General features: G+C 38.2%; 1 protein-coding gene across 4 annotated transcripts in view; it reads right to left on the bottom strand.

Annotated features, from left to right (window-relative positions):
* Window positions 1–15,578, bottom strand: part of VPS54 (VPS54 subunit of GARP complex) — an 85,528-nt gene extending 69,950 nt beyond the window's left edge. For 3 of the 4 annotated variants that reach the window (XM_081833597.1, XM_081833596.1, XM_081833593.1), the window contains exon 1: window positions 14,878–15,574. The gene's annotated coding sequence lies outside the window, so the exon portion shown is untranslated. Of the gene's footprint in view, window positions 1–14,877 lie in introns of all 4 variants that reach the window. The other variant, XR_014149310.1, reaches the window with a different exon arrangement.
* Window positions 15,579–16,250: the final 672 nt, after the last annotated feature.

Here is a 16,250-nt window from a genome sequence, read left to right on the forward strand (position 1 = left end):
AACTAGGCAGTTGACCAGTCACATCAGAAACAATGTGAAGTCCAACAGTGGGGGTGGATGCCAGACTGCAAATGTTGGAGTGGAACCCACAACTGTATGATCAACTAATCTTTGACAAAGCAGGAAAGAATATCAAATAGAAAAACGGCAGTCTTTTCAATAAATGGTGTTGGAAAAAGTGGACAGCAACATGCAGAAGAAACACCAATTTCTTACACCATATACAAAAATAAATACAAAATGAAGGACCTAAATGTGAGATAGGAATCCATCAAAACCCTAGAGGAGAACACAGGCAGCAACCTCTTCAACCTTGGCCGCTGCAACTTCTCGCTAGAAATGCCTCTAAAGGGCAAGGGAAACAAAAGCAAAAATGAACTATTGGGACTTCATCAAAACAAAAAGCTTCTGCACAGCAATGGAAACAGTCAACAAAAGTAAAAGTCTACCTACTGAATGGGAGAAGATATCTACAAATGTCTTATCAGATAAAGGGCTAGTATCCAAAATCTATAAAGAACTTATCAAATTCAACATCCCAAAAATAAAGAATCCAGTTAAGAAATGGGCAGAAGACATAAACAGACATTTCTTCAAACAAGACATACAAATGGCTAACAAACACATGAAAAAGTGCTCAACATCACTTGTCATCAGGGAAATACAAATCAAAACCACAATGAGATACCACCTCACACTGGTCAGAATGGCTAAAATTAACAACTCAGGAAACGACAGATGTTGGCAAGGATGTGGAGAAAGGGGAACCCTCCTACTCTGTTAGTGGGAATGCAAACTGGTACAGCCACCCTGGAAGAGGTTCCTACAAAAAGTTAAAAATAGAACTACCCTATGACCCAGCAATTGCAGTACTAGGTATTTATCCAAAGGATACAAAAATAGTGATTAGAAGGGGCACATGCACCCCAATGTTTATAGCAGCAAACATGGGAAGAGCCCAAGTGTCCAACAACTAATGAATGGATAAAGAAGATGTGGTGTATATATATATAAATATATATATATATATACAATGGAATACTACTCAGCCATCAAAAAGAATAAAACCTTGCCATTTGCAACGACATGGCCAGAACTAGAAAGTATTATGTTAGGCAAAATAAGTCAGTCAGAGAAAGACAAATACCATATGATTTCACTCATATGTGGAATTTAAGAAACAAACAGATGAACAAAGGGGAAGGGAAGGATAACTAAAATAAGATAAAGACAGAGAGGGAGGCAAACCATAAGACACTCTTAAATATAGGGACAAACTGAGGGTTGCTGGAGGGGAGGTGAATGGGGGATGGGGTAATTGGGTGATGGGCATTAAGGAGGGCACTTGATGTAATGAGCACTGGGTGTTACATGCAACTGATGAATCACTAAGTTGTATCTCTGAAACTAATACTACACTATATGTGAACTTACTTGAATTTAAATAAAATCTTGAAAGGAAAAAAAAAAAGAAGTTGGAGTGGAATAGGTAGGGAAATTAAAAGACAATGGCTATACTTTCAAGAGACTCAATTATGAGATTACAAAACAGAATATATAGTAAAATCCAATTTGATATAAAAACTTTATATAGCTCCCCATACATACACATAATGTATTAAAAGGTATACAACAAAACATTAATTATCTGCTTAGTGGCATTACAAGCCTTTCCTGACCACCGTATCTAAGCATATCCTCTCCCTTCCCTTCCCCCCATCCAACACACACACCCTGATTCTCTATCACTGGCATTACAGTTTGTGATCTTTATAGTACTTGCTCAAATTATAATTGATTATGTACCTGTTAATTTTCTGTCTCCCCCACTATACTGAAAACTTATACTTGTTTCATTCACCTTCCTATACTACACTTAACAGAGTCTAAGCAATCAGTAAAAGGCCTGAAAGTTCAATGAATGAATGACAAGGGAATGAATATCATGGATAAAGAGGTAATAAGCACAAATAAGCCACTAACAATGTCTTATGTAAGTTCATGTACATTCAAAACAAAAACATACAAAGTCAAAAATACATTATCTTGTTTGTACATTACCTTTCTAAAATTATATTCTAGATTCTCTACATTCTTGTAATACAGTGTATATAATATACTTAAGAAAACTGGCCATAAAGTGAGTTAGATATCTATTATTTATTAGTTGTGTGACCTTGACAACTTTCTTACCTTCCTATCTCCTCATTTGTAAATGGGAGAACAACAGTATCTTTCTCACAGGAATGTTGTAAAACTTAAATGAAATATAACTTACATAACCTATGTAAACTCATGGCACAATAATTGGCACATAGGAGACATTCGATAAAAAACTGCAACTACTACTATTTATTATTATAAATATCTTAAGTATTAACATTTGGACTATGCCATACAAAGTTTTAAAATCAATTTTAAACTTTAGGTTCCTGAGCCTCCTCTATTGGTGTCCTTTGCTTGAGTGCCCCTAGTTTGTGGGGAGAGGAGGCAACAAACTTACATGGGCAGATATAATTAACTATCAGAAAAGTCGCCAAAGAATAGAACAGTGGTCCTCAAAGCCATACTAGTAAAAGGAGAGAAAAAATATTAGAAAATGATGTTGAAACTAGAAAACACGTGGTCTAGAACAGAAGCAAGTTTAATGACAAATATTATGCAAGAGAGGAAGGAGGAGGGAAGGAAGGCAAAGAGGCTAGAAATGATTTAGAAAACATCTGGATAAAGGTCAAAATTGAATCCATGGGAGTAGAGTGGATGAAATAAAAATTACAATCTCTGAGTTGGAGGGGGACTTTAAAAGATCATCTGGCTCAACTTTCTACCTACTTTATGAATCTTTTCTACAAGGGGTCTTTTTTGCCTCCATTTGAAAACTTTTAACAGTGGAGAACTGACTACTTCAAAAGCAGATTATTACTGTAAAATACCATAATTGCTTTAGGAAAAAAATTCCTTCCTATATGTACAGAATCCTGCCTCCCTGAATTTTCCACTGCTATTCCCAGTTCAATTACATTATAGGAATAAAAGAAAATACTTCTAGTCATAGGAAGATAATATTACAAAGAAAAAGTGCAGGAAAAAAAAGAGGGCTAATGAGAGCTTAGAGAAAGGGGTAAGGCAAATACATTTACAAGGAAAGGAGAAAGAAATCAGAAATACCATCCTTATAGAAGCAAGGGAGAAGTGTCCAGGAAGGGTGTGTGAACAGTAGTGTCAACATGATGCAGAGAAAGAGGTCAAGGTTACTAACTTCAGTAAGGATACTGAATTAGAACAGTATTAGGACAGTGGCTGGGGCAGAAGCCATACCCCAAAATGTTAAGTAAGCAATGAAGTAATAAAGGCAAAAAGACCAACATCTCTTTGGTGGCGAAAGAAAAGTGACTAAGAATTGAGCAAGAATTTTTTAGGCCATGGGAGACCTGAGCATATCTGTAGGCAAACAGCAAGAAACCAACGGAAGAGTGAGATTAAAAAGGAAAAAGAAAAGGTATTGGAGAGAGAAGATGGAGGGAGAAGGGGAGTTAGATATACATGGGGATCAGGGATATGGCAGTGAAGGCAGAGAGAGAGAATCATCACACCCAGGGACTATGAGGCACCTTACACTAATGCCCCACCTTGAGAAAGACAGGACTTTGTCAGGCAACAGTGAGAAAATGAGCAAGCTGATACAGAAAAGTTGCACTCCATCCTACTTCTCTGCCTAATTCCCTTACAGGGAGCAGAGGGGGGGAGGGAGTGGAATCAGCTGGGACTTGGGTCCAATCCCACCCAAGGTCTAAAGCATTAAGATTAAGAGTGAAAACATGTTATCAGTGAAAGAAGGAAGGATGAATGGCACGGGAGAAGTACAGAGAATAAGAAAGAAAAGAAAAGAAAAGAAAAGAAAGAAAGAAAAAGAAAGAAAGAAAAGAAAAGAAAGAGGAAGGAAGGAGGGAGGGAGGGAAGGAAGGAAGGAAGGAAGGATCACTAATAGCTGCCTAAACACTATATGGTTCATAATTGCTTGCTTTCATTCAGATTATTTTGTTGGTCTAACAATCTAGAAAAACATGTCTGAATGAATCAGTGAATGAATGAATCAATGATTCCCATTATGCGGATGAAGAAACAGGTCCAAGAGTCATTTGGTTTCAGACCATTGAGCTAATTGTGAAGATGGGATCTGCACTCAGATCTTCTGATTTTAAATTCCATGCCTCTGTCTCTACACCATACTGCTCTCCAAAACACCAAAATCTAAATTATTTCACTATACTGCCTCTCATCCATTTCAGGCACCCAGTGCTTTCTTCTCTTCTGTCTTCTTTTTCTCCTTATCAGATCAATTACTGACCCAATAACAATTATTTACACTAACAAATAATTTATGTCCATCTTATATTAAAATGTTAGCAATAATAATCTGACTGTGTAAGATTTTTTTAAGACTTGACTTTTTTTAAGTTTTTTTAATTTATTTAAGTAATCTCTACACCCAACGTGAGGCTCGAACTCACAACCTTGACAAGTAAGACTTGATTTTTTAGGGCACTTGTAGGTTCAAAGAATTTTATCAGACCTGGACTGCTAGAAAACTGCTCCTTAAGGAAAAACATACGTTTTCATCAGTATAATTTACTATATTTTTCTTAGCAAAGGGTTAATTCCTGAACTGCAACTTAGAATAAATAAGCTACTATGGGCCATCATTTTAACACTTTCAACAGGAAATGTGTTCTGAATTCTAAGTAATTAATGAACTTATTTTTTTAAGATTTTATTTATTTATATGAGAAACAGAGCACACACAGGAGCACAGGAAGGGGCAGAGGGAGAAGCAGACTCCCTGATGAGTGGGGCCCCTGCACAGTGCCCATGTGATTGGGGGGGGGGGCAACATGGGGCTGGATCCCAGACCCACAGATCATGACCTGAGCTGAAGTCAGACACTTAACCGACTGAGCCACCCAGACACCCCAAAGTAATTAATGAACTTATTAGTGAACATATATATTTTACACTAGAATGAACTTATTAGTGAACATACATATTTTACACTACAGCTGGACAGAGGTGGCATTTTGTGATACAATTTTGGGTTTGAGTTTAGTAAAAAAAGAAAAATCAATACTCAATGCTATTTTTTTTAAAGCAACAAAAAAATAGCAAACTTCATTTACTAATACATGCAAGAAAAAAATTGTACTGTAGTATCAATCATAGTAATTTAAAATATCTCAAATACCTCACATTCTAAAAAGTATTTGCCACAACACTTTTGGAATTTTAAGAACCAATTTCCGGTAAATGTTATAGATAGGCTTCTTTGATACAACCTGGACACAAATAACAATATACTTCTACACTATTTAAGTATAAGATTCATCACCTGACAAAATCTAGTTTAATCATAATTTTTTAAAGTACTTAAAATTTTTTAAAAATTATTTATCACAAAGATCTCAATAATAAAGATAAAATTTAAACATAAAGATCTGGGCTTTCAAGAAATTCCAAAATTAAGGCTGCCACATAAATAAGTACTTGTCTACTCATTTTGGGTATTAAAGGAGCATGGAAGAAGCTAAAGTGAACCCAGAAAATAACAAAGTCGAACTCAGAACAAAGAGCAAAGTTGTCTGCTTTTTCCTTACATTCCCATTTGACATTATAAGGCCTGGTGTCTTGTAGGACACTGAATACATGTGCTTCCTGACATTGCTCATTTACTTTCCATCTAGTGACAAAAAGGAACAATAAGAGAGAATCTTGGCTAGAAAGATAAAAAGTATAACTATCTGTAATATTAAATTTAAATATTTTTATATGGCTATAAAAATAAATGTTTCATGTGTAACATCCTTATCTGGAATAAAAATCATAAATATCCACAAAAAACAATATATATTTTAAGTTTAGATGTTATTCAAAATAAAAGCAATGTCTTTTTTCCCCAGCATTTTCAGAGACTTAATACACCAAAAAAAAACACACCATAATATGGCAGCCACTGAAATTAACTAAGGATCACAGGCCTAGAATTGAATGATAAAACCATACTGTGATAAAAAAAAATTTTTTTTTCAATGGAAACCAAATATAACTTAGATGCTTTATTTTACTCCTTTTCAGGACATTGATATGACTGTATTACCAGTGAAATTTTTGTCAAAGTGAATCAGATTAGAATGTTAGTATCTTGGTGTCTCAGCCAAAGATTAGCAAATAAATCCTATAATCATTCATTCAAAGTAATTGGTATTGTGTATGTCTTAAATATGTAAACCATTAGACATACTAAAATGCCTACACAAAAAGAGTAAATTTAAAATAAAATCTGTATAACTTACCCTATAAATATGTGCTAGAAGAAACTATATATTAATATATTCCTAAGAACAAAAATGCCAGTTGTATTTATCTCCTGTCAATTAATTCAACAGTCTCCCTTGCATGTTCAATTCTCTCCTCCTTCATCCAACTCCAATCTATCTTTGCTTCGTTCCTTGCTGCAGGACACCAGAGAAAATTTATATAGAACATCAGATTATAAATGTATAAATGTAGTGATCCGAAGGGGCACATGTACCCCAATGTTTATAGCAGCAATGTCCACAACAGCCAAACTATGGAAAGAGCCTAGATGTCCATCAACAGATGAATGGATAAAGAAGATGTGGTATATATATATATTTTATTTATTAGAGCGAGAATGAGCACACACGAGCGGGGGAGGGGGTAGAGGGAGAGAGATTCTCAAGCAGACTCCACGCTGAGCATGAAGCGTGGTGTGGGGTTTGATCTCACAATCCTGAGATCATGATCATGACCTGAGCCACACAATGGAATATTATGCAGCCATAAAAAAAAAAGAAAAGAAAAAGAAATCTTGCCATTTGCAATGACGTGGATGAACTAGAGGGTATTATGCTAAGCGAAATAAGTCAATCACAGAAAGACAAGTATCATATGATCTCACTGATATGAGGAACTTGAGAAACAAGACAGAGGATCACAGGGGAAGGGAGGGGAAAATGAAACAAGATGAAACCAGACAGGGAGACAAACCATAATCTCAGGAAACAAACTGAGGATTGCTGGAGTGGAGGGGGGTGGGAGGGATGCGGTGGCTGGGTGATGAACATTGAGGAGGGTATGTGCTATGGTGAGTGCTGTGAACTGTGTAAGACTGATGAATCACAGACCTGTACCCCTGAAACAAGTAATACATTATATGTTAATTTAAAAAAAATATAAATGTATAAATGCTAATCTCAGATAAGGCCCTACTCAGCAGTCTTTTCACTGATTTATCCTGAAACACTGCTCTTTCCCAATCCCCACAGTTTTTATAACAAACCTTCATCACTCTCCTCAGGTTCCCTAGTTTATCTTCATCAAGCCCATCCTCAAGAAGTAATTGTCTTTTTACTTCATACCAAAGGAAAAAAAAGCCCTCAGATAGGACTTCTTCCCTCCATATCCAAACGTACCTAATCCTCACAACTCTTAACTTCTGCAGTACAATACAGGTGTCTACCCTTGTCCAGAGTTAATTCTTCAACCAACTGTTCTTGATCTCACCTCTTCCCACTTCATCTGGGACCCTGTTCTATTAATTATTCCCTGACTCTCCTATCTTCAATCTCATCAGTCCACGAAAAAAAAAGGTTCAAGTGCTAAATTAAAGTTCTTTCCCTCAACTCTATCTCCTCCGGCTACTTCTTGCCTCCCCTTCACTGGCAAACCTCTACTTGCTCTTTGGTCTATCTCCTTAGCAATATATCTTCCATCTTCACCACTCACTTGGCTCTGGAAAAGGTGAGGAAAGACCTGATTTCCAAATTCAATTGCCTATATTCAGTCTTTATCTAATCGGACCTCACTGCCCTCAAAAGCCAATAAAATAAATGTAGACGGCATAAAAGAAAAAGAAAAATCACCATTTGTAATCCTCAAATGCAATGACTGATTCAAGCAAGGATCAGTAATGGATGGTAAAACCGGTGATTTAAAAGGTTGTTAGGAAAAGGATATTTACATGGTCATAAATCATCACCCTTTCAATTATTTATTAAATAGTAGAGATCTATCAGTTCCCACCCTTACCAAGTGATCAAAGCTGGAATCACCAACAGGGGGACAGCCTGCCATTATGTGCCTCCTGATGTGATAAAGTGGTAGGAATATATATCACCTGTGTGATATTTTTGCCAGAAATATCTAACCAGAATCTAATCATGAAGAAACAGACTAATTCAAAATATGGAATATACTCTAGCACAAATGCCTCTAACTTTTCAAAAGATAAACCAAAGAAGAGAAGGAGGCACTGGGCCCTAGTCCAGATTGAGGGAGACTAAAGAGGCATACCAGCCAAATGCAATGCATGAACCTTGACTGAATCTTGCATTAGTGGAAAGAAAAAAGCTATAAAAAACGTTGGGACAAATGGGGAAATTTAAGTACGGACTATATGTTTAATAATGAGTAATTGTTGATACTTTTAGGTGTCATAATAGTATTGTGATTGTGTAAGAGAAATCCCTGTAATTGGGAGATGCATGATTAAGTATTTAGGGGTGAAGCGTCATGAAATCTACAGACTGCTTTCAGATTTGGCAAAGGGAATGTGGGGGGGGGCTCATGTATGTGTGTTCACTCCACTATTCTTTTGACTTTTCTGTAGGTTAAAATTTTTTCAATAAAAATAATAATGAATCAATGAAGGCTTACCAAGAACTGAAGGTAAGTAGAAATGAGCTAAACAAATGTGTGACAAGAATACTACAGGAATAGGGAATATATGTGCAAAGGCTTGGAGGGGAAAAAGAGCCTTCTGCCAGAAACCAGAAGTAATTCAGTATGTCTGAAAAAATTAGGGGCGCCTGAGTGGCTCAGTCAGTTAAGCATTTGACCCTTGATTTCGGCTCAGGTCATGATCATGATCTCAGGATTGTGAGATCAAACCCCACACCACGCTTCATGCTCAGCGTGGAGTCTGCTTGAGAATCTCTCTCCCTCTACCCCCTCTCCCGCTCGTGTGTGCTCATTCTCGCTCTAATAAATAAAATATTTTTTTAAAATATGAGAAAATTATTTGGGGGGAGGAGGGAGTTGGGGAGAGTCACAAGGCTAGAGAGGTAAGTTGGGAAAAGAACTTAAATTTAGAAATCAATTAAAAGAATAAGGAATATAGATTTCATCATAAAGATAAAGTCACAGAAATAACTTATGAGAAATGATATAATCAGATCTGCCCTTTAGAAAAATCACTGATTATAGCACAGAGAATGGAATGGAGAAGACTAAGACTAGAAGAGTCCAGATAGGAAACTTGCAATAATCTCAGTAAGAGATGACAGTAGCTTGAACTCAAGATAATGGTGGTAGAGATAGAGAAAACTGGATTCCAGATCTTTCTCCAGTTCTAACCTCTTTTCAGTGTCCCACAACCATATTTATAACTGCCTAGTGAGCATCTTCACCTACAAGTCTCAAAGATACCTAAAATTTAATATATCCAAAACTTAAATTATTTATCATCTTTATCTGACTCCACCTGCCAAAAACTTATTCCTTCTCTAGCTCAGTTAATGGCAACATAATCTATCAGTTTCCTAAATTAGAAACCCTAGAGCCAACTTGACTCCCTAACCTCTCTACATTCTTTAATTTCTACACTAATGTGGACTGTCCTATGGATTCTACCTCCAAAATTCATCACACAACCATCCCTTGCACTCCATTCCAATTGTCAGTACTCTAGTTCAGGATTTTATTTGCAGATTAAACTGCTGTGAGAATCTCCTACCAAAAGTCCTTCTTTGGTCCTAACCTCACTCAAGTTTAGAATCATCTTTAGATCTGATTAAGTCACTCTCCTTAAGTATTCTTTGATAGTGGTGTATACTCAAGTCTATCAAGTCCAAAAACTCTTCACACCTGGGCCCAATCTACCCCTCAGTTTAGCCAAACAGAAACAACAACATCGACAACAATAGGACACGAACTCTCTTGACATAATTACATGATTTCAAAATTTTACTTTATTCACTCCACAAAATGTCATAAAACATGATACATACAAAATTCATACACAAATACACAACTTCAAGTGAAAAAGCCAACTATATGAATATAAAATTCCCCAAATCAGTAACACTTTTTGCCATGAAAATTCCCCCCTCGATTTTTTTAAGTACACCATATTAAAAAACAAAAAACAAAAAAACCTACCAATATCACCACATGACTTATTCTTAATACTGTCTCCAACTATTCTAACCTCATGCTACCCTAGAAAAATCACATTGAATAGCTCGAGTTCTGTTACCTCAAGTCTTAATTTGGTATGATTGTGAAGCTGACCAGTTAACAAAATTGTAAGAGATTACATTCCCCCCCCCCTCTTTTCATGTATTTTAGTTAATTCAACTCTAAACACTAGAGCATGGACTACTGGACATGTAGAAAAATCAAAGCATCTCTTACAAAAAGTTGAAAATAATAGAAAAAGAAACAAATCTAGAAAGAGATTAAGATTTTACAAATAGTGAGTAGGCTTTAAACTCTATTTATTCAGTTAAATCCTCACATTTGAAGAGCAATTACTAGTGGTAGAATACCCTGTAATTATAAAATAAGACATGAATAGTAAATGAAGACAGAAGGAATTATTCCCAACAAGGGAATTAATCCAGATAACTGCAGCTTACTCTTCAAAAGGCTAAAACTTTTTGTACAAATAAGTCACTTCTGAAAAATTTAATTCTGAAATTATATATTTTCATAACTTCTCAAATAGCATATTTTGAAAATGGGTAACCCTTTCTTGATAAGTTAATTTCACCCTTATAATCAATTATTATACTGTGCTATAATAGTGATACTTCCAGGTGCTACTGAAGGATGTCAATTTGCTCCTACAGTAAAGAATTTGAAATTTTTGGTGATAATACTAGTTCTTTTACTAGTTTGTTATCAGTATATTTTTAGAATTTCTCTCTTCTCCCTAGAGATACTATCAACAGTCACTGTTCTCTGCCTTGCTGTCTATGCTCCTGACTTTGGTACCCTCTATGTCCCATTTTAATTTGATTCTTCTGAAACAAGCAACTTTTTTTATTGAGGTACAATTGACATATAACATTACATTAATTTCAGGTGTAGTAACTAATTCTTACAGTTTTATAGTTGACATAGCATCTAAACACACATTACCTCATTTAATTCTCACAATCACCTTATAATATAGGAATTATCACTATTCCTTTCTCATAGATGAGAAAATCAAGGCTCAGAAAGACTGAGTAATTTATCTAAGGTAGTAAGAGAGGTAAACAGCAAAAGTGATCCCAAGTGTCAATCTTTTCTTCTTTCATCACCAAGTTAAGCTTGTTAAAAACAAATTAAATGAAAATAAGTAAATGAGTAATAAAAAACAAATTAAGTGAATCAAAAGTGGGGCCTCCAAGAATGAGGAAAAAAGATGCAATTCATATATGAGCTCTGAATCTTTTTGGACATTCACAATATATATTAGTAATTAATTAATTAAAAGTTAGCTTACTTCTCTCCTTTTTTGGCAGTTGAAGCCACCAGGAAAAAAAAAATCACTTTTACATTAAAAAAAAAAAATACTACTTTATCTATTTCAATTTCAAAAAACTATGCACCAGTAACCAACAATTCAAAACATAATAATAGTTCAAATCTGCAATAAAAACAAGGCTTTTGCATTTTCAGGGGGAAAAAAATTTTTTTTTCTTCAGATTTGGAGATACCTAAACAGACTAAAGAATATCTGCATTGTGTCATAATTAGATTGCCTTCTACTTTTCCCTTAACTGCCTCCCACTGCAAAGAGAGTTGCTGGAAAACCTAAAGGGTTAATCTAATATACTAAACAGTACCTAGTGAGAGTTATTTTCCCACCTAGTGGGAGTTGAGAACACTAGCTTAGACACTTACTGGAATAATGCAAACCACAGGTTTAAAACAATACTATTGACATTTGGGTGGATAATTCTTTGTTGTATGGGGAGGGTGGGATGACATTGGATGTATCCTGTGCATTTTAAGTTTAGCAACATTCTTGGCTACATGCCAATGGCATCCCACCTTCAGTTGTGACAACAAAAAGCATTTCTAGACACTGCCAAATGTCCCTTGGAGGGCAAATTCACCACTGTATGAGAGCCATTAGTTTAGATGTTAGGGCCCTGGGTCTTTGAAAAAGGAGGCCTATAATCAGCCTTGTTAATCTTAATTCTTTAAAATTAATTTGTCTTCAAAATTTGAATTTTTAAAAACAAGATGGTAACAATACAAGAAGTTGCCTAAATAATATACAGTATACACCATCCTCCTTTACATTAAAGCATTTTTAGAGGATTTTGTAAGATGGATTTCATCCATGTGGATACATTAGTCTCCCCACAACCCTCCATTCCCAAATGGGGAAATGTCCAGTTCTTTTCCAGCTCTGCTAGTAAATTGTCAAACACAGGCACACATAAAAGAACCTAACAATTCTAATTAGCAAATCCCCATTTCTTGCCTTACATGGCCACACTGTGGTTCTTGAGCCACCATCCTAGAAATTCAAGCTTCCACTCCAGAATTTATATGGTTCCTGCCATCTATTTGTGAAACAAGCAGGAAGTAAGATGATGGCCGTTAAGGTTTTTTCTAACCCTGATATCCTAATATTCAATGGCAAAGATACTCCAACTTTTACTTGACTCCCAGCTAACCAGACCACCTCTTGAGGTCACTGAAATCATTCATGCTAACTTTTTCTTTCTCCACACTTTAATCTATGCTGAATATAACCAAATAGAATGTCAGTTGTTTAGAACATGGATTATTAACACCAGTGATCAGTTGCTTATTCTCGGACTCAAAATATTTTAAACAGGTAAGTTGATTTTAAAAGAAACACTTCAAAAAGCTATGAGCTGATACCATTTACATGCATGAATCACAACATGCAAATATTAAGATGGAAAGTAGAATAGTGGTTGCTTGGGGGGGTAGGGTGGGGAGAATGGGGGAGTACTGTTAATGAGCAGATTTCTTTTTGGGGTGATGAAAATGTTCTAAAATTAGATTATGATGATGGTTTCACAACTCTGTAAATATACTATAAATCATTTAATTTTACACTTTAAATGAGTGTGCTTTACTCAAAGTTGTATGTAAAAACTAAAAGCAGGAAAAAAGAATTTTAATCAACTTTCACTAATAGGAAAAGGAAGTGATTAAGAAATTCTGCAAAGTTTGCCATTTCATGAGTTATATAAGATTTGATTTTAATTCTGACATACAAACTTAATACCTATCCAGAAATAAATTTTAACTTTTCCAGAAAACATACAAAAATTTCATTTTTTCCTAACAAACTTTGAGTAACATAAAAACAATGAAAAACATTTCAGAAAGCCAAATGTGGAGTAGCAATACCTCTACAAGAACAAAATACAAGAGTATTATCAACAAAACATGGAAAGTCTTTATAATTCTGTGATGCATTCTTTACAAAGAAAACCTTACAACATTTTTCTTTTAAAAATGATCCTCAAACTGTAATATCTGTCCTGGTAGTGTAATAATTCTGAAGTTAACAGAGCATAATTTAAAAATAGCCAAATCATAATAAAACTGCAAACATCTAATCCCCCAAACCACAACTCTCCATCACCCCAAATTTGCATATATTGATCATTTTTACCAAAATCTATCATGAGCAATGACCACCACTATGAACCATCAAGTAATACCTATTTCTAGGAATCAGACTCTGACTGCAATACAAATATAGACAAATCCCATCATTCCATCTGTTCCACCAAAACTGCTTAGAAATCAAGGCTCTCAAAGTACTTTTCCAATTAGAACTCTCCAGATTTATAAAAGTCAACCTGAATGTCCATCAAAATCTGCAGTTTTAAGTTACCACAATAACGCATTTCTCAGCATACTGTATTATGGTATCATTTGCCTTGTAAGCATTTACTATTAAGATTACCCTGGGGTTTGACAAACCAGAAATAGAGCCAATTAAAAACAAAAAACAGAACAGTCCAAACAATTTAATTCTTCGAAAGTAAGGGGCGCCTCACTCAATAAAAGCCAAAAAAATAAAGCTGGTTAAAAGTGAATTAAAACGAAACTTGTAAACTCGGGTCAGTCAAAATTCTAAAAATACCATCCTGAACTCTACACATGGACAGACCAAGTGGTTAGTTATAATGGGTAGCCAAAAGTTCCCTTGTCAACGACAGGAGGGCAGGGGAGGCCTCCTTTTTTTTATCAATGCACAGATGGAAAGAAGCAAAACTGAAGAAAATTAATTACTGAACAAATTATTGCGAGCTAAATCGTCAAAACTGCAAAACACCGAGTTATTTGGGGGGGGTTAGCCTTCCTTTTCTTCCTTAGGAAGAAAAACGATTTTTTTTTCTTTTTTCTTTTTTTCCATTTATTTATTCCAGTAGGCTCAAAAGAGGGTTAAGGGCCCGGCTGGAAAAAGAAAGGGAAAGTTTGGGGGCGTCATCTAAGGAGGGTGGTGGAAGTTCCAAAGCCCGGATCCCAGAGAGGGGCGAGAGGGGGGGGACAGCGGCGTTTTCGGCCGCCGACTGGAGGTGGGGAGAACAGCTGCCGGCCCTGATCCCAAAGCCGGACCGAAAACGCAGAGGTGGAGGCGGCCGAGAGGAGAATGGAAGCTTCAGCGCCCGTCAGTTGTGACCGAAACTCTATCGGCTTCGGGCCGGGGAGGAGACACAGGGGGTGGGGTCTCGGGCCCTCTCTCCACCGGAGGTCGGGGTGAGGGTGGGCCGCGAAGCGCTGGGGGGCGAGTGGGGCCGGCCCGCCACCTACCTGCGGGTCCCGGGCAGCCGCCCCAGAGCGAGGCCTAGTGCATCGCCGCCGCCTCCAGCCCTCCACGTCGCGCCGAGGCTGCTCCGCGGCCGCCGCCGCCCTGAGCCCCGCCGGGCCCGAACCCGGCTTCCCGCCCCCGCCCCGCGCCGGCTGGCCCGTCGGCCGGGGGGAGCACAGGGCCTCCTGTGCTGAGAGGCGGCGGGTGAGAGGCGGCAGCGGCGGCTCCCTCACGTCTCTCCCGGGTGTCCTGTCAGCCAGCAGTTTCCCCCGGGTCCGCAGCGCCGCCTCCGCCGCTGCTGCCACCGCCTCTCCCACATCCCCGGCCTCCAGAGGAGCCGCCGCCGCCGCCGCGCCGCGCCGCGACCACTACCCCTAGCGCTTCTGCTCCCTGCTCCACTGCTTCCCCTCACCCCGCCGGCCTGGCTCGGCCCGGCTCGGTCCGGGAAACAGCGCCGGAGGCCGCTGCGAGGCCGCCGCAGCCCCCAGCCCACAATCCACCGCGCGCCTCCGCCGGGGCGGGAGGGCCGCGGCCCGGGCCGGGGGGAGCGTTCGCCGCCTCGGGAGAGGGGCCACGGCGCGGGCGCCGCCGGCTTTCCCCGGGACCGGGAAATACCCCGCGCCGCTCCTCTGCGCCTCCTGTGATAGTCCTACACGCAAAGACAGAAACACGCTGAACTCTACTTTTCCCCACGACCCTTCCCCCACCCGAGTTGTTCTCAGCAGCACCCAGAGGCCGCCTTCCGCCTGTCCTGGACTGGCCCGCGATTCCTCAGCGTGGCGCTCGCCCACCCCGCAGACCAACCGACTCCGAACGTCCCTAAACCCACCCAGGACCTATTAAAGTAGATACTTCCACAACATTCCACTTCTTTCGCCCCCTCAAAGTGAATGCTGTTCAGTTTCCCAAATAAATGTTCTTTGAAAGGTTAAAGGTCATCCTCTCCCCAACAACCCACTGGACTCTGAAAACAGTGCATTGTCTCTCTGTTGATGCCTTCCCCCACGGAGTCGTTCTCTGTTTTGCCCTAGTTCCAGGCCTTCATACCAGGCATCTATCACACTATTCTGGCACGTAAACCGGTTATTTCTGCTCTTGGACTGCGACACTTGAAGTGCTTGTGTATTAATACCTTCTCACTGTGATTGTTAACAGTAATAACAATTCAGCCTGGTGTCTGAGGGCTTGCAATTTTAATCCAATAAAAGAGCAATCTGCAAAAAAGGAAATGTCTTAGAATATTTTTAAAAAGAGAAAAAAGGGCTCTCAATCATTTGTGCTTATGTCTCAGTTTTAAGAGGATTTCTTTCAATTTTGAAACTATTCCTTGCCTAAAAATATCCACCAAAGTTTCAGGCATTTATAAGCCAGTCTG

Source organism: Leptonychotes weddellii, chromosome 10, assembly GCF_054177405.1.
Source record: "Leptonychotes weddellii isolate Sample4059 chromosome 10, ASM5417740v2, whole genome shotgun sequence".
Taxonomy (NCBI): domain Eukaryota; kingdom Metazoa; phylum Chordata; class Mammalia; order Carnivora; family Phocidae; genus Leptonychotes; species Leptonychotes weddellii.